The sequence below is a fragment of the Aphis gossypii genome, chromosome 1 (assembly GCF_020184175.1).
Source record: "Aphis gossypii isolate Hap1 chromosome 1, ASM2018417v2, whole genome shotgun sequence".
Taxonomy (NCBI): domain Eukaryota; kingdom Metazoa; phylum Arthropoda; class Insecta; order Hemiptera; family Aphididae; genus Aphis; species Aphis gossypii.
The window spans coordinates 29,616,175-29,636,029 of NC_065530.1; the positions used below are offsets into that span (position 1 = coordinate 29,616,175).

General features: G+C 28.1%; 2 long non-coding RNA genes across 4 annotated transcripts; one reads left to right on the forward strand and one right to left on the reverse strand.

The window, feature by feature from the left end:
• The first annotated feature begins 880 nt into the window (after window positions 1-880).
• LOC114127250 (uncharacterized) lies at window positions 881-19,290 on the forward strand. Of its 3 annotated transcripts, none has more exons than XR_007603278.1 (7): window positions 881-1,296; window positions 16,841-16,975; window positions 17,052-17,116; window positions 17,174-17,478; window positions 17,594-17,790; window positions 17,850-17,990; window positions 18,994-19,290. It is a non-coding gene; the product is annotated as an uncharacterized LOC114127250 (long non-coding RNA). The 3 variants fall into 3 exon arrangements; XR_007603277.1 differs by lacking the exon at window positions 881-1,296 and adding an exon at window positions 16,112-16,287 and having other exon boundaries at window positions 17,174-17,506; XR_007603276.1 differs by lacking the exon at window positions 881-1,296 and adding an exon at window positions 16,112-16,287 and having other exon boundaries at window positions 18,994-19,289.
• LOC114127251 (uncharacterized) lies at window positions 16,721-17,224 on the reverse strand. The gene is made up of 2 exons (XR_003592667.2): window positions 17,030-17,224; window positions 16,721-16,961 (listed from the first exon to the last, which is right to left on the reverse strand). It is a non-coding gene; the product is annotated as an uncharacterized LOC114127251 (long non-coding RNA).
• Window positions 19,291-19,855: the final 565 nt, after the last annotated feature.

Sequence of the window (19,855 nt, forward strand, 5' to 3'; positions counted from 1 at the left end):
GTAAACAGGTATAGGTACCACATTATACAATCAAGTCATTTTGCATGCGTCTTGATTTTTACTATTATTAATCTTATTAATTTTTTTTATTTAAGCATTTGTATTTTTAGAATTCTATTTTTATATTTTAAATATGTATATATTCGCAATATTATTATTCCAATAACTTCTATTATTATAATTTATAATGCAAATACTCTAAACACATACAATTTGTTCAATATTTTTTATTTTTATATTAAAATAAAAAATTAAACAAAACTTATAAAAAAAAGTTGAAATATACTGAAGAATAAAATTGTGCCACCCTCGAAAAATGTTGAGCCCTGGGCACGTGCCTAGGTTGCCTATGCGTAAATCTGCCATTGCTTAAACTAGTTTAATGTTTAAAATAGATAATTCTTTACACTTTTTTTTTTTAATTAAATAATACACGTCAATCATTTTATGACTTGTATTAACTTAGGTTATTTTTTTACAATTTTTTTTATTTATATAACATATTATTATCTAAAATGCATGTGCATAGACAATAATTATTTAACTATATAGTAACTGTTCAAAAATGTATTATTTAATATGCAATATGCTGTATAATACTATAATAACATGACCAAAATCATATAGCCGTGGACATTCTAAATGTAGGTATCTGGAAAAAAAATGATTTAACCGCAGTAAGTTAATTCAATTGTGTAAATGAGGTAATAAAAATTATTTATTTTTGTTCAAACTCGCTATCATCTGTAGGAGTTTATCATTATCATCATTGAATTTATTTTTCATTAATATACAATTATTAAATTAAAATTTAGATTAATAGTTAGCACCGTTTATGTGACGCCTATTCTTACATTCCATCAGAACATTAGAATTGCAATAATTACGAGTATACCTAATGCATTTCATGATAATCAGTAAACACTTCAAAAGAAGAGAAACTTCTGAGTTCTCTTCTTCGTCATCAACGACTCACTGTATGCGTTTTTGACGCACTATAGTTTGGCGCGCTCTGTTATTATAATATGCAGTAGCAGTATGGCGTATGCACTATGCAATTCTATAGTTTTCATCTAGCGTTTTTGACGTTAGTTTTACTCTCGCGATAAACGCGCGTTTTCACCGCACGTCAAAACCGGTGTAGTGTGGCTCGGCCCTTAATTATTATTATACTTTTGTAAAATAATCAAAAATAATTATACCGATAGTGGTAGTACCTACCGCTGTAGTACTTCGTAATAATATGCAGAACAATTATTAATGTAAAATTACATAATAAACGCTTCTGAAATGTAGGTATGTAAAATATATGTATATAAAAAATAAAGTATAAATACTATAATGATTTACAATAAATATTAAGTTATAGTCTATGAACTAATAGTATATACGAGTATATATCAATATATGTACCTATATATTAAACGTATTCACTTCTGATTATTAATCTTGGATTTGACGTCGTGTTCACTGTTTGTAGTTTGTATTAGAAAATATTAGTTTTTTCCTAATATGATAAGATATGTGAAAAATGTTGCTTATATGTTTTGTGCTCATAATATGCTACTGATATATTGAAAATTGAAATTGTGTATTATATTTAACGTACAACCATTGATTTTATAATATATAGATAAGCCATACCGTAGAAAAAACCGGGAACAGCTAATTGCTGGCGACCACTGCAGAGCGCTGTCGGCGGCTGCTGTCACGCGGTGTTAGGCCCCGTCATAGGTATGATAGGCGGGTCAAAGAGGGCTGACAGTCGCTGTCACGGGGGGTTAGCTCCATCCTACATGGTTAAGGAGAGAGTAGTGGTCCGCTTTCAAGCAGTGTGACCAAATAAGCAATATTGTTTAATAAAACGCAGGACATACAATTTTTACTTGAAACACGTCTATAATTGTCGCTGTTTGGCAATACAATTTGTATTTTTCTTTACTTAACTATTGTAGAATTAAAATTCAGTATCATTAAAAAGATGGAAACTTATTGACATTTTATAAAGCAAAATTTTTTTGTACTGAAAAAATACGTTATTAATAATATCCAATAAAATGCAACTTATCAATAAGACAAAAGAACCTAATTAAAATCATTCTAAATAAACAGAAAACCTTTCCTTCATCTGAATTATATAAAATGTTAAGAGTACTTGATATTGACAATTTATACAAAAAGCAAGCAATTTGCTTCATCTTCAAAAATAATTTATTTAATATAAAAAATCTAACACACAAATTCAGAAAAACAAATCTTGAAATACCTTTCGTTGTTACTAAAAAAGCTTCGATGTCATTCTTACAAGTTGGATTACGGTCTTTAAATGAAATTCCTAAAGATTTATTAACTATTTATATTTAGGCCTGACAATTCATCTTCGTACAGAATCGTTTTTCGTATACAAACACAACTTTTTTTATTTATTTATTTATTTTTTTTTATAGGTAATATAGATATAGATGAAATAGATTTACAATTGAAAACACTAACTCCAACTAAAATATACAACAGAACTAGAAGTGATGTTACTGAACTCATTTTTCCTAGTCCGTCTTCTATATATGACACTCCAAAACGAACTAGAATTAATGACATAATAGATATGCCTAGCTCATGTTCAAAAAAAATTATGTACACAAATGATGATACCCCAAGGAAAATTAAATTAAATAAAATAATAAATGAACAGAAGAATAAATTACGCAACATATTACGAAGTCTTATGTATTCACACAAATTCACTTCCAAAAATTCTCGAGCAATAGTTACAATGCAACTTAAAAAAAAGCGAACTCCTTGGACATCAGAAGAAAAAAATTTAGCTCTGACTTTATTTTATAAATCACCTGCAGCCTACAAATTTTTAAGACTTTAAATTAATTTTTAGTAATTATTAATATTATTATTATAAGTATGTATAGTAAATTTAATTTGATTATTGTATTCAGTATTGTAATTCGATAAAAATATCAAATTACAACAAATTATATTGTAAACTGATTATGTGTATTTTTTTTGAAGAATAACATACTTTTTTTGTTTTATATACCCTTTATTGGCGTTATTATTCCTGTTTATACAATATTACAGGTTGTAATAAACTGATAATACGCGAAACCGGCCAATTCTTAAATAGTGACATGCCGGTATAACCTGAACGAGTTTCAAGGTGTCTATTGTCTATATAAAAAGATTTCTTAATAAGTAATATAATATAATTGTTTACAAATATAATAACGATACCTCTCGGATTTTAATGAAACTAAAAACATGTTTCCAAATTTCCAATAACTCCTATAGTATGGCTCATCTGTATATTATAAAATCAATGCTTATACCCATGAACATTAAAGGAAATGTTCATGCTTATACCAAAGAACAAACCCACAGATATAGATAATAAACTGGATTGCTAACTAGTGATAACAGCTGAGGCCAAAAAGTCTTATTGGTTGTGTTATCATAATACAATACGATTAATTATTAATGTGATACTCAATTTCAAATATATCATTTGGCGGGTATTTCATGTCACATACTCGCATCACACATATTAATGTTATACAAAAACATATAATGCAAAATAAGTTATACACAAATAAAATTAATTAAAATTTAGTAAAAATATGCTTGTATAAAATAATAAGATATAATTATTATAATAATAAGCAATATTAGATAGCAGTGGCATAGCCATGACAAATTATATATATTTTGTCATGGGCGTAGTTAGGAATATTAGTTGGGGAGCCGGGGGGCAAGTATATATAAGTAGTAATTAGTAATTAATTTCAGTAAATGAAAATAATAAAATAAATTATACAATACAGAACTCAATACTATACAACTTCTTATAAATTTCAATATATTGTTTATTAAATTATCAGCCACAGAACTATGACTCGAATAAAATATAAACAAGAGGAACCAACAAAGAATTAAGTATAAAAATTATTAAAGAAACTATCAATAAAAGAAATATTATAAAAACAAAATATTGTAAACACAATATTAAATATTAATAACTAAGGAATAGTATAATAATAATATAATACCTGAAAAATAATAATATAACAACCAAGGTATAACACCCAAGATATACTCAAATAATTATAATATATAAAATAAGACACTCCACTCAATAACTTAAATAATAACAGAACAATATTAACTAAGAGAAAGTATCTAATAAACTATTTAATATTTAGTAAGACACGAGCTGTGCAAACAATTGATTTTTATATATTAGAGTAAATATTAAGTATTAAAACCTAAATAAATAATATCATTGAGTATTAAATATCAGAACTAAATATTAAAAACATTAAATATTGGATATCAAAATCGAATATTGTAATTAACTATTAAATACCACAGTCAAATATCAAATATTATTAAACACACACTAAATATTTCAATTAACTATCAAATATATTAAAACTGAACAACAGATATCATAATTAAACAATAGATATCAAATTTAACATAAAACATATGAAAATTAGAATTCAATAAAATATTATACTATAGTCAACCATTAAATATTATGAACTTTAAATATTATAATAAACTATTAAACATTATACTGAGCTATTGAATATTATAATGAACTATTAAATATTCAGTCAAATAAATAAAAAATAACACCCTGGGACTAGGCACAATAGAACTAATAAAAATATACATACAAGTGAATTATAAGTTATTACAATGATATATAATATATCTTTATTATATTAATATCAAACAAATAATAATATATTAGCCGAGATGATCAGTCTCGGACTAATAAAACATACAAAATAATAAAATATCAAACTGATAATAATACTAATTACATATATTTTGTCCCATACCAGAATATATATCAAATAACAATGTATCAATAAAATATACTCTGTCCCATACCAAATAACAATATTGTAAACACAATGTATTTCATATATACATATAGACGTACAATATACAGAATACAATGAACTATATGCATCAACTTTACTATAATAATATTAAATACGGCGATAGCCAAGGGGGCACGAGACAACTGCTCAATACATAAATAATAATACAAGGGGGGGGCGCTGAGCTGCGTCTTGAGTTGACTGGAACGATTTGAGCTGATGAAAACCACGAGGTTTTGGGTCCGAACTGGATGGTGTGAATAAATATAATAGTTACCACACTAATACTGCTGCGAGCTGCAAATCAATGAACGGCGAACTGCTGTTTGGTCGACGACCAATAAAATAAATATAATATTTATTTATTATGAACTTTACAAGAAAGAAATGTCGACACGGAACCACGTGTCAGAGACTACAAAATGTCGGCGAACGGCACGAACAGAGAAATTGCACACAATATATGAACTATATATTATATAATAAATAGTCGACCAGCACGCGCGATGACAACAACATCGCGACCGTTGCGAACTGCTTTTAGGCGAGTACTGAGTAGGCCGGTGGAGGAGCGTCTCTTCGGAGTGTTACCAACCTGAGACAGTGGGACCGGACAACGCGAACAGGTTGACGAAGTCCGAACATACCCTTGGGGTACACAGCGTGTATCACATGATCTTCGGACTGAGGGTCATGAGGTTGGAACTTGCGAACTGCTGGAACTGGAGCTTAATCGAACTTGATTGATTGCGAGAGCTGATACTGGGACGTTGATTGAACTGGAGCAATTCAAACGATGATAGAACTTATCTGGAGCAGCAGGGGGGAAATACATTTTTTTTTTTTTTATAATAATTGAACAGCTGTCCGAAACTATATAAAACAAAGTGGCATATTATGAAAAAAATAAGTAAAATAACATAAGACATATTATATTAGAACATAACAAAATAAATATAATAATAAAAATAAAATAGCAAACCATTGTCCTGACCCATGGATGACGAGCTAAGTGCCAACCCGAGCCCAAGGAGTCCTAGCACAACATTATATAAACATCATACAAGATAGAAATAAATATTAAATATACTGAACTGTATGTACATAAGAAAATCGAATACGTTATTAATGAGCGATTATAACATTAAAGGTACTAATATAAAAATTTAATTAGTGACTATCAGAGCACTAAAATATAAATATTGAACTATATTATATTAAAAATATACTAAAGATAATAAGATAAATAAATTACTGAGTAGGGAGCGGAACTAATTTTACTACAGGTCTTGTTGTGACATCTTGCTTGGTAAGCAGCTTAACCACTCTAACCTAACCTAACCTCTCCTATTATTGTCTTATCCCACCGCTCCCCATCCCCTTTTATTATCCCATCCCACCGCTCTCCCTTGTTTTAAACCAGGGGACAGTGTAAATGTGACAATCAGGGGAAAACCTTATTTGGTGGCTGTTGTGGTTAAAACCGATGGGAATGATGTGCACTACTTTCACCCTGCGCTCAAGGTGAAAAAAGTGCATGTCGCTCCCATTAGGTTAGTTCAACCATTTCAGCCCCAAATAGAGGCCGATGGGACAATAACATTAATAAAAGTTAGGAAGGACGCAAAGAGGATGAGAGCTGATAAGGTGCTTGTCAAGACCTACAAAGGTCTTGATATGTACTTAAGAGGCCTATAAGCCACTTCTAGTACCTCTTAACTTTTATCAATTCCCCCCTACCTACCATCAGTCTCTTACTGATGAAGATGTTTCACAATTAATGTGTTACAATTATTGAAGAAATTCGTACATTCAAGTAATTAATTAAAAAAAAAACAATTTTTTAACACATTTCTTTTTGCCTAACCTAACCTTAACCTAACCTAAGCCGGAGGGTACCCCACCAGTACGAGAGCACCTGTGCGACAGCACTTTAAACAATCATCGATTGTCATGCAAATAAAGGATAAAGGAAAAACATACTGACGAATGCAGAACTTGCAGTATAGATTGGTTGTTTAAATGGATAGCAACAAATAATAATATTAAAGAGCGAATATATAATGATTAACATAGAGAAAACAAAATAAATATTTAAAAACTATGATGAGGTATATACCATTATGTGTAGTGATAACGTAGGATCTTGCCCATGAGTAGTCAATTTAAATAACTACACTACCAATACAAATTTTTCATACTATTACCTACTCTACGATTCAAATGGTTCAATTGATATTATTTATAGAAATATCTCTCCTACTCATATTTACCTATCCTCACAGTAAAAAATATTATCTATGTTGATAACTTTTTTTACACACATACACATTTATAATTGTGTCTGTTGATATTTATTATTCAAAACATTTTTATTTACACCGTGTCTGTCGTCAAGGAACATTTTCGTCTACAGTATTTTGTAAAATTATTCTATTGTTCATTTTTAATTGTAACTATGGCTAATAAATTAAAATTTCAAGAGATTTATGAACTGCTAGATGGTTACAATTCTGAGTTAGATACGTTATACGACAGTGATGAAGAACAAGTCCCTAATGAATTACATAAGATGAACGATTATAATACAATAAATATCAATAATAATATAATATAAATTATATCGACACTGAGAATGGAAACGATTGTTAATCACTTTGTTTGGTTGCTTTCTGTGGTTTTTAATAATGCTAAACAGTTGTCTAACCAACAAAAAATTGATATAAGCCTGGAGATGGCGCGTGGTGCTAGGATTGTAAGTTTATTTGAAATTATGTCCAATTCAAAAGTTCAATTGGAAATTACTATGAATGCTGACACTAATGAAGTAAAAATGATAATAGATCGAATGGAGGCTTTACCAATGTCATGGAAGAGGTACACAATTAGTTTGGACGAAGAAATACATCATTTGACACTGCAAATACAAGAAAAAATAAACGAACTTCCAGACTTCTTAAGCAATGAAGAATTACAAATGATTCATGTAGCTATGTCATCAAGTTTTGTAGAAGGTATTAGATCTCAGGGCCATTGGTACAATATTGTGTGAATGGTCACATTTATTGTATCACTGAATGTGGAAGGGGGACGAGGTGGCCGTGCGATCTAAGGCGTCGGTTGCGGCGCAGCCGGTCGCTGGTTCGATCCGCGGTCACCGGATGGCATTTTTCTTCGGGCAAGTCACGGTGTCCGAAGAATAAGTGCCGCCATCCCCCACCCCGGGCCATGGCAGAAACCTACGGGTGCCCCATTAGAAATTCTGCCAAATAGGCGTCCGAACTAGGCCTTCGGGCCTACTCCCGGACTTTAATACGCCATACGAAAAAAAAAAAAAAAAAAAACTGAATGTGGAAGACCGATGGAGCTATCAAAGTGTCCAGAATGCGATGAAAAAATTGGTGGACAAGACCACAGACATGTTGACGGCACACAAGTAGCATGGGATATGGATGTAATACAATAATATAATATAATGTATAATAAAAAAAGATCAATTGGATAAAAATTTTATTATTTAATTAATATTTTTTTTTTTTCTGACTATACATCTTTTGATGTAATGTGGCACTAAGCTAAAAGATAGTATGTCATCAAAATAATGTGTAGTGATAACGTAGGATTTTGCCCATGAGTAGTCAATTTAAATAACTACACTACCAATACAAATTATTCATACTATTACCTACTCTACGATTCAAATGGTTCAATTGATATTATTTATAGAAATATCTCTCCTACTCATATATACCTATCCTCACAGTAAAAAATATTATCTATGTTGATAACTTTTTTTACACACATACACATTTATAATTGTGTCTGTTGATATTTATTATTCATAACATTTTTATTTACACCATGTCTGTCGTCAAGGAACGTTTTCGTCTACAGTATTTTGTAAAATTATTCTATTGTTCATTTTTAATTGTAACTATGGCTAATAAATTAAAATTTCAAGAGATTTATGAACTGCTAGATGGTTACAATTCTGAGTTAGATACGTTACACGACAGTGATGAAGAACAAGTCCCTAATGAATTACATAAGATGAACGATTATAATACAATAAATATCAATAATAATATAATATAAATTATACAAAAAGGATATTTGTAAATATGAATTTTTAGTATAATGACTACCAAAGGTACAACCTTATAACTTTTTACCAAATTATCCTATCCTCACAAAACTTGGTACTTGCTATCTAAGAAGTGTATTTATAGTATAAGTGAAAAAAATAGCTTTTTTTTTTTTAAGTAAAACATAATGCGATAGTGAAACGGTTAAAATATTCTCATTATATTCTTTTTAAAATCTTAAAAATATGCAAAAATAATCAACGAATATCAATATATGCTTTATTAATATGCATTTTTACAATTTTTTTTTTTTACAACATTCAACATTCAAAATAACAATAGGTATAGGTATGTAATATATTATGTATAAAAAAAAACAATATTCCTTTGGTGTATGCAATGGCAAATATTTACCTTCTGAAGAATAAAAAAAAAACTTGAAATACTATTTAAATTTTATATCAGCCTAGGATATAATTTCCAGTGGTTGGTGAAAAAGATGGTTTATGTTTATGGTCTGAATACACCAAAATTTAAGTTCTTTTATAATTATTGTAAGCTAAACTTATGAAAAATCTTGTATTAAATTGTCTACTCTTAGCTACCTATACAAACATTTTTATGAATAATTATACCTACAAAATAATTTTAAAATATTCATAATTTTGACGAATTTTCGTCAAAATTTTAACTTCAAATGCTAATAACAAAAATTGTACCTATATATTCTTATAATTTTTTAATCACTATAAGAATAACATATGAGGAACTTTGTATAAAATTTTCAAGTATTTCATAGGGCCAAAAAAATTTGATCGACACTTCAAAAAATTTTTTCAGAAAAATTGAAAATTTCAGTTGTCTATAAATAGCTCAAAAAAATTCAAAATATTTTTAAAATTAAATCACGTAAAGAAAACGCGAATCTTAATAGCTGGTAAAATTTTCAAGTATCTACGACTTATGCTTTTTGAATAATAACAAATATTTAAAATCGTTTGGGATAAATCGTTATCGTTACGCTATTTCGTAAAAATTTAAAATTCAAACGCACTTAAAATTTTTCCTATAATGATGTTATGAGTTTTCTCTATAGATACTTGAAGGAAAACTTATGGAAAACTTAGTGTTGTATTTTTAATCCTTAGTTATATACACAACAAATTTTATGATTTTCAACTCCAAAATAATTTGCAAATATTTATGGTTTTGACGAATTTTTGTCAATATTTGAACTTCAAGTGCTAATAAAAAGAAATTGTGCCTATGTATTCTTATAATTTTTTAATCACTATATGAATAACTTATGAGGAACTTTGTATTACATTTTCAAGTATTTTGATAGGGCCAAAAAAATTTTATCGACACTTCAAAAAAATTGTTTCTGAAAAATTGAAAATTTCAGTTGTCTATAAATAGCTCAAAAAACCTCAAAATATTTTGAAAATTAAATCAAGTAAATAAAACGCCAATCTAAATAACTGGTAAAATTTTCAAGTATCTACGACTTATACTTTTTGAATTATAACAAATATCAAAAATCGTTTGAGGCTAAACCGTTATTTAACGCGGTTTTGTAAAAATGTAAATTACAAACACTCATACAAATTTTTTGTCTGAATCCGGTAGAGTTTTTTTTACAGATATTTGAAGAAAAATGTATGGAGAACCTTGTACCAAATTTTCAAAACTTAGTTATAAAAGAAAAATATTTTATGATTTTTCAACTTCAAAATTACTTGCAAATTTTCGCGTTTTCGACAGATTTCGTAAAAATTTGAACTATTAACTCTTATAAAAAAAAATTGTGACTAACGATTTTTAATTTTTTTTAGCTACAATAAAAACAACTCATAAGGAACCTTGTATTCATTTTTTTGGTCATCCAAAAATTTTTTATCGACACTTTAAAAAAAATTTCTCAAAAAAATCGAAAATTTCAGTGGTCTATAAATAACTCAAAAAAAGTCAAAATTTTTTGAAAATGTAACTATATACAGATACCACAGACATTAACATTTGGTGAAAATTTCAAGTATTTTCAGTGATTAGTTTTTGAATTACCACCATAAAAAAAAATCGATTTGGTCGAAAACTGGTTTTTCGTAAAAATTGCCGTTTTTCCGTCATTTTTTTTTGGTTTTTCTCGATTTTTTTGAAAACTATTGGAAAATGTTAACTTTTTACCTTTGTAATGCACCAAGGATATTCACTTTTACATCGGAAACCACCCCCATAGTTTGAAATTGGAGCATTATTTCGACTAGTTATGCTGTACACAGACACACAAAAAAAAAAAAAACCACACATCAATACATTCATCACTTCGTTCAGAATCTAAAAAAAAAATGAAACCACAATATATCATCCTCATGATTGGGCTACTTTAATCCGTTGTGCAAGAAAAAAATTCAAAGTTGTAGAAATGGAACAAATCGATTTTCTTGATTTTGCTAATCTAACGAAAAAGGAAAAAAATTTATATGGAATGATTGTCAGTGGTTAAAATATGACTCAAATTTTGGACGTATTGCATATAAAAAATCATTAATTGAAGAAAAGAATTTCGACTATTTATCACTACGTCGTCAAGGACATAAATTCACAATGGAAAACGTTAGTGTTGTTCAAGCATACAATAAACTACTTCCTATATCTAGTGAAAAGAAAAAAGATTTATTAGATCTTCTACCTCTTATCCCACCAGTATATCACTCATTTTATAAAGATCTAAGGTGTACAGATCAAGAAGATATTGATCCAGATCTGATGGATACTACAATGTAATACTTATATTATTATGATGTTGCCAAAATCAAATGGTTTTTATTTAGAAGTTATTACTATTTTTTATAATACAGTAATAGTATTGTTTAAGTTTACTGGTGTCACTAAATATTATAGTTAAAAACTTACTTAACATTATAATAAACTATTAAATATTATACTGAGCTATTGAATATTACAATGAACTATTAAATATTCAGTCAAATAAATAAAAAATAAATATTATAATTAAATATTATGATGAGCTATCAAATATTAAGTGTAAGGACACCAAGTTAACATTATAACTTATAATTGCTCATTAACTAATAGCACCTAACTGATGGTATTAACCTAATAAATAAAAGGAGCTTAACACTTGTATGATATTTATAAAATATGGTACCTTAAATCCGAGGAAGTGTTTGACAATACTTCAAACCACGCTCTGCTACCAAATGTTCGCACTAGGAGCTCCTGGCTCTGCGGTTAGCACCTAGAACTCGCACACCCTGGGATTAAGCACAATAGAACTAATAAAAATATACATATAAATGAATTATAAGTTATAACAATGATATATAATATATCTTTATTATATTAATATCAAACAAATAATAATATATTAGCCGAGATGATCAGTCTCGGACTAATAAAATATATAAAATAATAAAATATCAAACTGATAATAATACTAATTACATATATTCTGTCACATACCAGAATATATATCATATATACATATAGACGTACAATATACAGAATACAATGAACTATATGCATCAACTTTACTATAATAATATTAAATACGGCGATAGCCAAGGGGGCACGAGACAACTGCTCAATACATAAATAATAATACAAGGGGGGGCGCTGAGCTGCGTCTTGAGTTGACTGGAACGATTTGAGCTGATGAAAACCACGAGGTTTTGGGTCCGAACTGGATGGTGTGAATAAATATAATAGTTACCACACTAATACTGCTGCGAGCTGCAAATCAATGAACGGCGAACTGCTGTTTGGTCGACGACCAATAAAATAAATATAATATTTATTTATTATGAACTTTACAAGAAAGAAATGTCGACACGGAACCACGTGTCAGAGACTACAAAATGTCGGCGAACGGCACGAACAGAGAAATTGCACACAATATATGAACTATATATTATATAATAAATAGTCGACCAGCACGCGCGATGACAACAACATCGCGACCGTTGCGAACTGCTTTTAGGCGAGTACTGAGTAGGCCGGTGGAGGAGCGTCTCTTCGGAGTGTTACCAACCTGAGACAGTGGGACCGGACAACGCGAACAGGTTGACGAAGTCCGAACATACTCCACCTTGGGAAATAAAAATAAATCGGGTCAATGCAGCTATAAATGCCAGTGGCGTAATTGAGAATGTTTCATGGGGGGGATCAAAATAAATTTGTATGGCAAACTTGTGGGGGCCTTGCCCCCCCACCCCCCTTATCTATATTTTGTATAATTTAATTACTCAACACATATCAATCATTCTCTTGAACAGCTTGAGTCAAATTTTTATTTTCAACATATTTTTCACGTGATAGATCATCAGATTTCTCTGTTTTCCTTAAATAATAAATAAGAAAATTTAAAATATTGTTTTTTTTAATAAACTCATTCAAATGTTTTATAATGATTAATTTGACATAATAGTTATTGAATTGAATAAACAGCAGTAACTGCAATTACATTTTTAATACATTTTTTAACTGGTGTTAATTTAATTTTGCATAATTTTAGCACGAGTTGTTCAGTTGTAATGCTAATTATAATAAGTATATACAAAATATGTCATACACGTTTAAATATTTTGTACGATTTTATAACATTTAATTCCGGGCCTAATAATGTTTAGTATTTTAAATAATTTAAAATTTTGGTATATTTCTACTTTACGGGACACCTTTTTTTTTGCAATTTTAATTATTGAAACTTAAGTAGTTAAGTACGCTGAAAACGATGGTGAAGTCAGAATTTTCTTTTTTTTTGCTCCATTTTGCTTTTAGTGTATAAAAATATTAAAAATGCAACAGACAGTTGACACCGTGACTATTAGAAAATGACACTGTGTCTGCGTTAACAGTGTGTATCTATTAACCTAGGTCCTAGACGTGTAATACTTATATATATGTAATCGCAATAATCAATGTAGGATACTATGTGCGGGCGCGCGTTCATACTTTCATAGAACCTACTAATTACTATATAATATTTATATTATGGCTAATGGCTATTCGTTCTACGAAAATAAATCTTGAAGTTACAATAATTCATTATTATGTTATGTTTATGGAATGGTGGTTTTTCCTATTATCGAATTACTTACCATCTATATTCTGTTCTAAATTAGATACAGTGTGTGGCAACTAGCAAGGCACCCAATGTTTATTAATAGATAATAATTAAAAGGAATCAGACCATACATTTTGAAATCATGATTGTGGCTTATCGTTAGAACGTTAACGGGTAAATATTTATAATAACAGGGTTATATTTAAGTATATACAACCATTGATTTTATAATATATAGATAAGCCATACCGTAGAAAAAACCGGGAACAGCTAATTGCTGGCGACCACTGCAGAGCGCTGTCGGCGGCTGCTGTCACGCGGTGTTAGGCCCCGTCATAGGTATGATAGGCGGTTCAAAGAGGGCTGACAGTCGCTGTCACGGGGGGTTAGCTCCATCCTACATGGTTAAGGAGAGAGTAGTGGTCCGCTTTCAAGCAGTGTGACCAAATAAGCAATATTGTTTAATAAAACGCAGGACATACAATTTTTACTTGAAACACGTCTATAATTGTCGCTGTTTGGAAATACAATTTGTATTTTTCTTTACTTAACTATTGTAGAATTAAAATTCAGTATCATTAAAAAGATGGAAACTTATTGACATTTTATAAAGCAAAATTTTTTTGTACTGAAAAAATACGTTATTAATAATATCCAATAAAATGCAACTTATCAATAAGACAAAAGAACCTAATTAAAATCATTCTAAATAAACAGAAAACCTTTCCTTCATCTGAATTATATAAAATGTTAAGAGTACTTGATATTGACAATTTATACAAAAAGCAAGCAATTTGCTTCATCTTCAAAAATAATTTATTTAATATTAAAAATCTAACATACAAATTCAGAAAAACAAATCTTGAAATACCTTTCGTTGTTACTAAAAAAGCTTCGATGTCATTCTTACAAGTTGGATTACGGTCTTTAAATGAAATTCCTAAAGATTTATTAACTATTTCTATTTAGGCCTGACAATTCATCTTCGTTCAGAATCGTTTTTCGTATACAAACACAACTTTTTTTTATTTATTTATTTTTTTTTTTATAGGTAATATAGATATAGATGAAATAGATTTACAATTGAAAACACTAACTCCAACTAAAATATACAACAGAACTAGAAGTGATGTTACTGAACTCATTTTTCCTAGTCCGTCTTCTATATATGACACTCCAAAACGAACTAGAATTAATGATATAATAGGTATGCCTAGGCTCATGTTCAAAAAAAATTATGTACACAAATGATGATACCCCAAGGAAAATTAAATTAAATAAAATAATAAATGAACAGAAGAATAAATTACGCAACAAAACGGTTCAAATAAGTAAATTAAAAGGGTGTGTAACTCGTTTTAAAACACGCAACACATTACGAAGTCTTATGTATTCACACAAATTCACTTCCAACAATTCTCGAGCAATAGTTACAATGCAACTTAAAAAAAAGCGAACTCCTTGGACATCAGAAGAAAAAAATTTAGCTCTGACTTTATTTTATAAATCACCTGCAGCCTACAAATTTTTAAGACTTTAAATTAATTTTTAGTAATTATTAATATTATTATTATAAGTATGTATAGTAAATTTAATTTGATTATTGTATTCAGTATTGTAATTCGATAAAAATATCAAATTACAACAAATTATATTGTAAACTGATTATGTGTATTTTTTTTGAAGAATAACATACTTTTTTTGTTTTATATACCCTTTATTGGCGTTATTATTCCTGTTTATACAATATTACAGGTTGTAATAAACTGATAATACGCGAAACCGGCCAATTCTTAAATAGTGACATGCCGGTATAACCTGAACGAGTTTCAAGGTGTCTATTGTCTATATAAAAAGATTTCTTAATAAGTAATATAATATAATTGTTTACAAATATAATAACGATACCTCTCGGATTTTAATGAAACTAAAAACATGTTTCCAAATTTCCAATAACTCCTATAGTATGGCTCATCTGTATATTATAAAATCAATGGTACAACGTACTTGTGCGTTATCCGTTATCGTGACGTTATAGCGACGCTGTGCCCCACTCTAATCTTGCATTTTTCAGGTGAGTTCTATTTTTATTTAATAAATCATATATTATATACAAATGCAGTATACGATGGAGTCGATACTCGATGCTCAATAGATCGTAGTATAAATATACAATATGGTAAAGTGCTGCAAGAAGCTTTAATTCCAGGTAATGTATTATACCGTGTTTGTATAGTTTTATGGAATTTGAAATATTGTGTATTTGTTAATAAATGTATAATGTGTTTTACTCTTTTGAAACTCAATAGGTAGCCTCCAATAACTAATAAAACTAATAATTAAGTGATCACAAAGTGTCAACAAAGTGTGCTGAACAAAATAATTAAATGGCGAAGGACTATTAAAATATAAATTATTATTATTACGTAATATTTATCTACTATTCTAAATATTTCCCCGCCAAGTAAATAAATTCTTTAAACAAAATAAGTTTACTTAAATTCAATATACTTAGCATTTATTCATGATATCACATCTTTATTGTGCTTAAAGATCTAATATTTTTTTTTACTTAGCCATTTGTGCACATAGTTTACAAAGGGTTTTTTTGTTATTATTTATCTAGAATAATATCAAAAATAGTGTATATTTTTAGTTTAATACTATTTTCAACAATTTTTAAAATATAGTTAGATACATTATAGTGCATATAAACTAGCTTTGTTAATCTGAAATATAATTTAATAATTATGTATTTGTAGAAATCCAAATGCAGCTATATTGTGTACATGGCCCACTGTAGAATCATAAATGCATCAAGTTTGTAGGCAGTATGTGCCACCTCTACCAACTACTTTACATGAACTAGGAGAATATCTGGATCTAAACATTAATAAGTAATTTTAAAAGATTTATACAATTAATTATATGTAATTTTAATTGACACTTACTATTTTTGTTTGGTTCATATAGTATGACTAACAGATATCAGCGTAGCAATCAACCATTCTATCAATAATGGGCTGTGGATAGTGATGGTAAATTTAATGTTATATTTGCTTGCCTTGACCTTATAAACAATATAAACTGTGTAGTTCACGAAGGTGGTACAGAGTTGCATTCAGATGGAACATTGAAAGTTGTGTCGTTATATCCACATTGTTGGCAACTTTTTATTGTACATCTATTATACAGTCCATTTCTGTTTGCTTCATACTGAAGGAAGCTAAGACGGAAGCTTCATATACAAAGTGTTGGAATGATTCAAAACAAAATTTCCCAATGTAAAACCAACTTCAATAATGATTGATTTTGAGACTGGACTTTGAAATGCATTTTTACTGTTATATCTAGAAGCATTGAAGCAACCATATCATCATGTTGGTTTCATTATGTACAGGTTTGTAATTTAAAACTCATGGAAGTAGGTTAGATACATCTGTTATTTAGATGAAAAATGTAATTTAAAAATTAACTTCAATGAAAAAAAAAATAATTTTTTAAAATAATTTTAGGTTCTTCAGAAAAGTATTAAAAAATTAGAATACACAAATTATATCAAAAATAATATGGCAACAAAAATGTGCATAATAATGACTGCAGCATTAGCATTATTACCAGGTCATGAAATTGAAAGGAGTTTTGAAGATATAAAAACATATGATCAAGCTAAAAATGTTCAACTGCCAAGATTATTTACATATTTTTATTGGTAAAATACAATTAATAAAAATAAAAATAAATAATTTTTGTATTTTCTTTAAATTTAAGTAACTTTTGGATCATAAGAAAGGGGCCAGAATCCTTTTCAGTTCATGGAAAACCACTGTACAAATAATAATGTTGAAAGTTTTCATTCATCACTTAAACAAACTTTCCAGATGTAAAACCCAAACCTGTGGACATTTTTAAGTAAATAATACAAATCGCTTGTAATAATATGTTATTATTTTAAACATAAATACTTATAGATATCTATTGTATTATATAATTTATACCTATTACATTATTATTTATCACTTTTTATTCTAATATATCATTATTATATAAACACACACAATATATCAAGTCTAAATATCTATAATTTGCATATATTAGACCAGAACAGAAACACTCAGTATTCAATACCCTTAATATACACTATCATATTATATTTATAATATTCTAGTAAATTTTTAAAAATAATCTAGATAATATATTTAACACTATTAAGAACTTAAGTCCTAGATCCTACATTTCTAGGTATTCCCAAAAATTATTTAACTGTTTTTTTTTTTTTTTTATTTATATTGACACTTAAAATAATAATTAAATCATTTATACAAATAAATTTTATTTTAATATTCAAAATGTAATTATTGAAGATACCATGCTGCTTTTTTTAAATTTAAATTTCCAATCTTCTTTAACCCAAGACCCTCACCTAAATTTAAATTTTTAACTCGGCACTTATATGCATAAGTATGTATGCCGTGCTGACATTAAATACTAGTCAATTGTTTTTGATAAACATCATAAATAACAAGGAAATTCAAGTTAATTTTAAAAAAGAAAACTTTAAATATATGTATGATAGATTATAGTGGATAATAAAGCGTTTATGTGGTATTTGAATAAATTATTAGATTTAGAAGAAAATGAACAAGACATTCAAATTAATTAGTCCATTGTCCCTGCGGTTGAAAATGCTGTAGTTAATATTCCTCCACCTATTGCTTACCCTATTAATTTAGCTGCTGAAATTAATATTGAACCTGAAATCAATGTTAAAGAAGGTAAAATTTATAAATTAGACTTCAAAATGATACTTTTATTCTAAATTTGAATAAATGCTTACCAGTAACTAACCAAAAATTGTTAAGTATTTTATTTGTAAATTATTAATTAATTAATTATGAATATTATTCATTATTAGATTATAATGATGCAGACTTCATCATTCCCAAGGATCAAGAAATGGATATTTGACAACATTTTGTAAATGATGATGAAGAAGATGTTATATTTGTGCAAGTTCCTTAAAATCTGCATGAACTTTACCCTCAAGATATGAAGACACTATCTATATAGTTTATAGAATGGCTCTAAGGACATATGCACTTATTCCTTGTGGACATAAAGTGTTGTGCATTGACTGTATACTACAATTATTGCGAACATTTAGATGCCCAATCTGTAATGTTTAATTTTTCAATTATTTACGTATATGGTAATAAAGTTATAAAAATTGTTAATTATCTAGTTATTTAATTTTTATTTCATATATATATATATATATATGAATTATTTATATAATATTATTATGTAATTTAAATAAATGTTTATATTGTTTGTATATGTTTATATATTTAATGTGTTAAATACAATTTCGGGCCCCTGTACTAAATGTTTATCCGGACGATTTATAAAACTTCCAAAAATACGATTTACCATTTGCACAACAATTTTTGAAATATTTGTTTTTTAATAATATTAATTCAAATTCAAAATTCATTGTTAAGACAGGACAACATCTGCCGGGTCAGCTAGTAAATTATAAAAAATCAAGATTCATAAGCATTTCAACATTAATAATGACATAATGTCTTTTCTACTTTTTTATTACAATATTATCTAAATAAAAAAGAAAAAACAGTATATTTTAATTTATATTTAATATATTTTTTTTTAAGTAAACATTTTATTTTGCGGTGTTTGAACTCAGTGTAATCAATGGTTGAATATCAAATTAACTATCATTAACCAATTACTATATGTATTTTTCATAAAATGTAATT